The following is a 7,757-nucleotide window of genomic DNA, read 5'->3' as shown; positions in this document are numbered from 1 at the left end:
TGGATCATATGGTAGTCCTATTTTTAGTTCTTTAATGAAACTCCATACTGTACTTCATAGTCACTGTACTAATTTATATTCCCAGAAACAGTGTATGAGAGTTCACTTTTCTTCACACTTTCAGCAACATGTATTATTGCCTGTCTTTTGGGGAAAAGTCATTTTAGCTGGATATCTAAAATGTAGAGATGATATCTCATTGTAGTTTTGATTTGCATTTCTCTTACAATCAATGATGCTGAGCACCTTATTATATACCTGTTTGTCATTTGTATGTCTTCCTTTGAGAAACAATCATTTTATCCAACCTTAATGGAATTATTGCATTTTTTCCATAGCATTTTTAAGTACCTTATATATTCCTGCTATTAGTCACTAGTCATATAGATACTATGCAAATAGTTTTCCCATACTGTGGGTGTTCTCTTCACTTTGTTAATTGTTTTCTTTGCAGTGCAGCAGCTTTTTAATTTGCTGTGATCCTGTTTGTTCCTTTTTTTTTCTTTTTTTTTTTTTGAGACAGAGTTTTGCTCTTGTTGCCCAGGCTGGAGTGCAATGGCGCAGTCTCGGCTGTGGTACAACCTCCGCCTCCCAGGTTGTGGTACAACATCCGCCTCCCAGGTTGAAGTGATTCTCTTTCCTCAGCCTCCCAGGTAGCTGAGATTACAGGTGTGTGCCACCGTGGCTGGCTGATTTTTGTATTTTTAGTAGAGATGGGATTTTGCCATGTTGGCCAGGCTGGTCTTGAACTCCTGACCTCAGGTGATCCACCCACCTCAGCATCCCAAAGTGCTAGGATTATAGGCATGAACCAGCGTGCCCAGCCCTGTTTGTTCATTTTTGCTTGGTTGCCTGCGCTTGTGAGGTACTACTCAAGAAATTTTTGATCAGTCCAGTGTCCTGGAGAGGTTCCCTAATGTTTTAGGATTTTTTAGTAGCTTCATAGTTTCAGGTCTTAGATCTAAGTCTTTAGCCCATTTTGCTTTTATTTTTGTATATGCCAAGAAATAGAGATCTAGTTTTATTTTTCAGCATATGGATATTTTTTTCCTCAGCATCATTTATTGACAAGACTGTCCCTTTGCCAATGTATGTTGTTGGCACCTTTGTTGAAAATAGGTTCACTGTAGATATACACATTTTTGTCTGAGTTCTCTATTCTGTTCTGTTAGTCTATGTGTCTGATTTTATACCAGAACCATGCTGTTTGGGTTACTATAGTTCTGTAGTATAATTTGAAGTCAGGTAATATAATTTCTGATTTTGTCCTTTTGCTCATGATGGCTTTAGTTGTTCCGGGTCTATTGTTCAATATACATTTTGGAATCTTTTTTTCTGTTTCTGTGAAAAATGTCATGGTATTTTGATACAAATTGCATCAAATCTCTACATTGCTTTGGGTAATAGGAACATTTTAACAGTATTGTTTCTTCCAGTCCATAAAAATTGAGTATCTTTGCATTCTTCTGTTTTATAGTTTTCATTATAGAGATCTTCTTGTTTCTTTGGTTTAGTTTATTCTTGGGTATTTCTTTCTATTTGTTGCTATTGTAAATGGGATGACATGCTTGATTTCTTTTTCAGATTATTCACTTTTGGCATTTAGAAATGCTACTAATTTTTTTTGAGATGGAGTTTTTATTATTATTATTATTATTGTTATTTTGAGACAGAGTCTTGCTCTTTCACCCAGGCTGGAGTGCAGTGGTGCGATCTCAGCTCACTGCAGCCTCTGCCTCCTGGGTTCAAGCAATTCTTCTGCCTCAGCCTCCCAAGTAGCTGAGATTATAGGCATCTGTTACCACACCCAGCTAATTTTTGAATTTTTCATAAAGATGGGGTTTTGCCATATTGGCGAGGCTGGTCTCGAACTCCGACCTCAAGTGATCTGCCCCTTTTGGCCTCCCAAAGTGCTGGGATTACAGACTTGAGTCACCGTGCCAGGCCACAATGCTACTACATTTTGTATGTTGATTTTGTGTGCTGCAATTTTACTAAATGTTTTAATTAGTTCTAATGGTTTGTTTTGATGGAGACTAGGTTTTCCAAATGTAAGATTATATCATCTGCACACAATATTACTTTCATTTATTTCTTCCTTATTTAAATGCCCTTTATTTCTTTCTCTTGTCTGATTGTTGTAGCTACAGCTTCCCTGACTATATTGAATTAGAGTGGTGAAAGTAAACATCCTTCTTTTGTTCCAAATCTTAGAGGAAAGACTTTCAGTTTCTCCCCATTTAATATAATTGAGACGTGGTTCTATCATATATGGACTTTGTCATGGTGAAATATGTTCTTTCTATACCTATTTTTTTTAGGGTTTTCTTATGAAGCAATGTTAAATTTTATCACATGTATTTTAAGTATTACTTAAAATATTCATAAGGATTTGTCTTCAATTATATTCATATAATGTATCACATTGATTGATTTGTATATGTTGAACCATCTTTTTATCTCTCAAATAAATTCCAATTGGTCATGATGAATGATCTTTTTATTTATTTATTTATTTATTTTCTTTTAAAATGGTTTTATTTTATGTGCAAATAATGAACAGATGTTGTACCCATAAATTCTACTTTACAAAAACAGGATTTTTTTTTTTTTAAGAAAACTACATAATAACTTTTAAAAGGCACTGGGATTCCTCTGCTTCTAGATCATTGCTAGGTTAGAAGAATAAAGTTTGTTCTACTAGGAATCACAAGTTAGAACTGAGTATCCTCCAAAGTGAAAATTCTAGAGCGTAGTGCCATTCTAGGCAAAGATTATTAGTTCTCATCCCCAACTTCCACAACTATCTATCAGAATGGTTAAATCAGGTCAAAACAGTCCAGCATAATTAGAGTTCATCGAACAATGCCATTATGCTTTCTAAGATGCAAATAAACCAAAACAGGGTATACTAAAATCAAAATAATATTTGACACGGTCATACAAATTGTTAGTTCCTTGTATCTGCCCCCCACTTTTTGTTTTTTTTGTTTTTTTTTTTTGTTTTTGAGACAAAGTCTCACTCTTGTCGCCCAGGCTGGAGTGCAATGGGGCGATCTCGGCTAACTGCAACATCCACCTCCTGGGTTCAAGCGATTCTCCTGCCTCAGCCTCCAGAGTAGCTGGGATTACAGGTGCCCACCACTGCACCTGGCTAATTTTTTGTAGTTTTAGTAGAGACTAATTTTAGTTTTACCATGTTGACCAGGCTGATTTCGAACTCCTGACTTCAGGTGATCTGCCTGCCTCTGCCTCCCAAAGTGCTGGGATTACAGGCGTGAGCCACAGTGCCCAGCCATATCCCCCTTTTATAACATTAATAAAGGGAATATTTTACTGCAAAGAAATTTTTTTTTTTTTTTTGAGGCCGAGTCGGGTGGATCACGAGGTCAGGAGATCGAGACCATCCTGGCTAACACGATGAAACCCTGTCTCCACTAAAAATACAAAAAAAAATTAGCCGGGCGCGGTGGCGGGCGCCTGTAGTCCCAGTTACTCGGAGGCTGAGGCAGGAGAATGGCGTGAACCCGGGAGGTGGTGCTTGCAGTGAGCCAAGATCTCGCCACTGCACTCCAGCCTGGGTAACACAGCGAGGCTCCGTTTATACATCACTAGCCATGAATTTTTGCCATTAGTTATTATTGCAAATGCTACCTAGTGCCACTGTCCAAATGGCATAACCATTTTACGTCCATAATTCACTTCTATAGTTATAAGTAGAATTTTCATGATTTAAATAAGTACATCTATCAGTGAAGATTTAACACTGGATGCAGTCTGACATCCGTAATATCTGATGTTTTGTAGATAACAATGTAGGAAAGATATATTTTAATCACTTTTCATTTAAGTGACCTTATGTAAAAAATAAACCAATAATTTAGCAGTTCCAATTCTCTAAGGACATTTTCAAATGTATATAAATGGTTACAGAGATTTTTAAGAAATGTCTTCCATGTCCACATCCTCTTGTGACTGCTGTACCATTTTCTCTTCCAGCTGCTTCCCTTTGCCTGCAAGGCTCGGATAAGATGAATGTTTTGCTTGACTTCTTTGATATCCTGAACATTCTGTAGCTCTTTCTTTTTCTTCAATCTGTTCATTATAAATTTAGCTTGATGTTTCTGTTTGATCTCTTCAACTCTCTTTATTGCATCAATAGTTTTATTCCATAGCTCTCGCTGGTATTTGATAGGTTCATTTCTACGTTTTTCAAATTCAAATGAACTGTCCACTGTAAGGTCTTTACCAGCTGCTTTTCAGACGGAATGCTTTGGTCTACCTAACTTTGCGAGGATTGCACTTCTTTTTAAAGTTTTTGTGACATTTAGATTTACAAAATCTGAACACCTTGCAATCATTGCGGATGAACATCATGCCATGGCCAGAATAGATGGGCCCCAAACAGAAATAACACATCTTGACATGCATGTTGAATCCGTGGGTCCCCACCGACTGAATGCCAAGCTTGAGAGGAAGTTGAATGATGTTTTCAATGTGTTGTTAAATTTGATTTTCTAGTATTCTCTTGAGGATTTTTACAATGATGTTTATCAGAGATAAGGCAGTTTTCCCTGCTCTTGCACAGCCTTTCTCACCTGTCACTATGTAAGATGTCCCTGCTTCCTTTTCTGCTGTGATTGTAAGTTTCGTGAGGCCTTCCTGGCCATGTGGAACTATGAGTCAATTAAACTTTGTTTATAAATTTTCCAGTCTTGGCCAGGGGCGGTGCCTCACACCTGTAATCCTAGCACTTTAGGAGGCTGAGGTGGGTGGATTACCTGAAGTCAAATTTGAGACCAGCCTAGCTGACATGGCAAAGTCCCATCTCTACTAAAAATACAAAATTAGTCAGACATGGTAGAGGGTGCCTGTAAGCCCAGCTACTCAGGAGGCTGAGACAGGAGAATCACTTGAACCCGGGAGGTGGAGGTTGCAGTAAGCCAAGACTGTACCACTTCACTCCAGCCTGGGCTAAAGAGCGAAACTCCGTCTCAAGAAAAAAAAGAAATTACCCAGTCTTGGGTAGTATTTTTTGTTTGTTTGTTTGTTTGTTTGGTTTTTGAGATAGGGTCTCACTCTGTCACCCTGGATGGAGGGCAGTGGTATGATCTTGGCTCACTGCAACCTCCACTCCCCAAGTTCAAGTGATTCTCCTGCCTCAACCTCCTGATTCCCTGGGACTACAGGTGTATGCCACCATGCCCAGCTAATTTTTGTATTTTTAGTAGAGACAGGGTTTTGCCATGTTGGCCAGGCTGCTCTCAAACTCCTGACCTCAGGTGATCCACCTGCCTGACCCTCCCGAAGTACTGGGATTACAGGCATGAGCTACTGCGCCTAGCCTCAGGTAGTATCTTTATAGCAGTGTGAAAATGAACTAATACAGGAAATTGGTACTGTGTAGAATAGGGTACCGCTATAAGGATACTTGAAAATGTTGAGATGACTATGGAACTGGGTAGTGGGCAGAGGTTGTAGGAATTTGGAGAGCTCAGAAGAAGACAGGAAGCTGTGGGACAGTTTGGAGCTTCCTAGAGACTTGTTGAACGATTTTGACCAAAATGCTGATAGTGATTTAAACAATGAAGTCCAGGCTGAGGTGGTCTCAGATGGAGATGAGAAACTTATTGGGACCTAGAGTAAAGGTCACTCCTGCTATGTTTTAGCAAAGAGGCTGGTGGTATTTTGCCCCTGCCCTAGAGATGGTGTGAAACTTTGAACTTCAGAGAGATGATTTAGGATATCTGGTGGGAGACATTTCTAAGCATCAAAGCATTCAAATGTGACCTGGGTTATTCTGAAAGCATTCAGTTTTATGCATTCACAAAGAGATTATTTAAAATCGGAACCTCCCAGCACTTTGAGAGGCTGAGGCAGGTGGATCACCTGAGGTCAGGAGTTCAAGACCAGCCTGGCCAACTTGGCGAAACTCTGTCTCCACTAAAAATACAAAAATTAGGCTGGGCGCGGTGGCTCACGCCTGTAATCCCAGCACTTTGGGAGGCTGAATCAGGTGGATCACGAGGTCAGGAGATCGAGATCATCCTGGCTAAAATGGTGAAACTCCATCTCTACTAAAAGTACAAAAAAAAAAAAAAATTAACCGGGCATGGTGGTGCACCTCTGGAGTCTCAGCTACTCGGGAGGCTGAGGCAGGAGAATGGCGTGAGCCTTGGAGGCGGAGCTTGCAGTGAGCCGAGATCGTGCCACTGCACCATCCAGCCTGGGCAACAGTGTGAGATTCTGTCTCAAAAAAAAAAAATGTATATATCTATATAGACAAAAGTTAGCTGAGCGTGGTGGTGGGCGCTTGTAGTCCCAGCTACTCAGGAGGCTAAGGCAGGAGAATTGCTTGATCCTGGGAGGTGGAGGTTGCAGTGAGCCCAGATGGCACCACTGCACTGCAGCCTGGTCAATAGCGGGAGACTCCGTTTAAAAAAAAATAAATTTAAAACATAAAATTGGAAATTATGTTTGTTTGTTTGTTTATTTATTTATTTATTTTTCAGACACTCTATTGCTCAGAGTGATTGCAGTGGCACAATCTTGGCTCAGCACAACCTCTGCCTTCCAGGTTCAAACAATTCTCCTGCCCCAGCCTCCCAAGTAGCTGGGATTACAGGCACAAGCCACTACTGTCTGGCTAACTTTTTTATTTTTAGTAGAGACAGGGTTTCACCATGTTGGCCAGGATGATTTGAACTCTTGACCTCAAATGATCCACCTGCCTCGTCCTCCTAATGTGCTGGGATTATAGACGTGAGCCACCCTCCCCAGCCAAGAACGTATGTTTAAAAGGGAAGCAGAGCATAACAGTTTGGAAAATGTGCTGCCTTAAGATGCAGTAGAAAAGGAAAATTCATTTTCTGGGAAGAAATTCAAGCCAGCAGCAGAAACTTGCAAAAGTAACAAGGAGCCAAGACAATGGAAAAAATGTCTCCAGGACATGTCAGAGAACTTCACAGCAGCCCCTCCCATCACAGGCCCAGAAACCTTGGACAGAAAAATGGCTCTGTGGGCTGGGTGCAGGGCTCCCCTGTTGTGTGCAGCCTTAGGACATGGTGCATTCTGTCCCAGCCATGACTAAAAGATGCCAACATACAACTCGGGACATTTTTTCAGAGGGTGCAAGCCCCAATCCTTGGTAGCTTCCATGTGGTGGTAGGTCTGCAGGTGCACAGAAGTTAGGAACTGAGGTTTGGGAACCTCCCCCTAGCTTTCGGAGAATGCCTGGAAATGCCTAGATGTCTAGACAGAAGCTCACTGCAGAGGTGGACCCCTCATAGCAAACCTCTGCTACGGCAGTGTGGAAGGGAAATTTGGAGTTGGAGCCCTTATACAGAGTCAGCACTGGGGTACTGCCCAGTGGAGCTGTGAAAAGAGGGCCACCATCCTCCAGACCCTAGAATGCTAGATCCACCAACAGCTTGCACCATGCACCTCAAAAAGCCAAAGATACTTAATGCCAGCCTGTGAAAGTAGCCAGGGTGCAGGGGCTGTACCCTGTGAAACCACAGGAGTGAAGCTCCTCAAGGCTGTGGGAGCCCACCTCTTCTTTCATCAGCGTGACCTGGATGTGAGACACGAAGTCAAAGGAGATTATTTCAGTGCTTTAAGATTTAATGATTGCCCCATTGGATTTTAGACTTGCATGTGGCCTGTAGCCCCTTTGTTTTAGCTAATTCCTCCCATTCGGAATGGGAGCATTTATCCAGTGCCTGTACCTCCATTGTATCTTGGAAGTAACTAACGGT

The 7,757-nt window shown here is 41.1% G+C and overlaps 1 pseudogene; it reads right to left on the bottom strand.

Moving 5' to 3' along the window:
* Positions 1 to 3,939: 3,939 nt before the first annotated feature.
* LOC105529803 lies at positions 3,940 to 4,431 on the bottom strand (annotated as a pseudogene).
* Positions 4,432 to 7,757: the final 3,326 nt, after the last annotated feature.

This window comes from Mandrillus leucophaeus, unplaced genomic scaffold (genome assembly GCF_000951045.1).
Source record: "Mandrillus leucophaeus isolate KB7577 unplaced genomic scaffold, Mleu.le_1.0 Scaffold780, whole genome shotgun sequence".
Lineage (NCBI taxonomy): Eukaryota > Metazoa > Chordata > Mammalia > Primates > Cercopithecidae > Mandrillus > Mandrillus leucophaeus.
The sequence above is the reverse complement of the archived record's forward strand: the minus strand, read 5'-3'. Positions and strand labels throughout refer to the sequence as shown.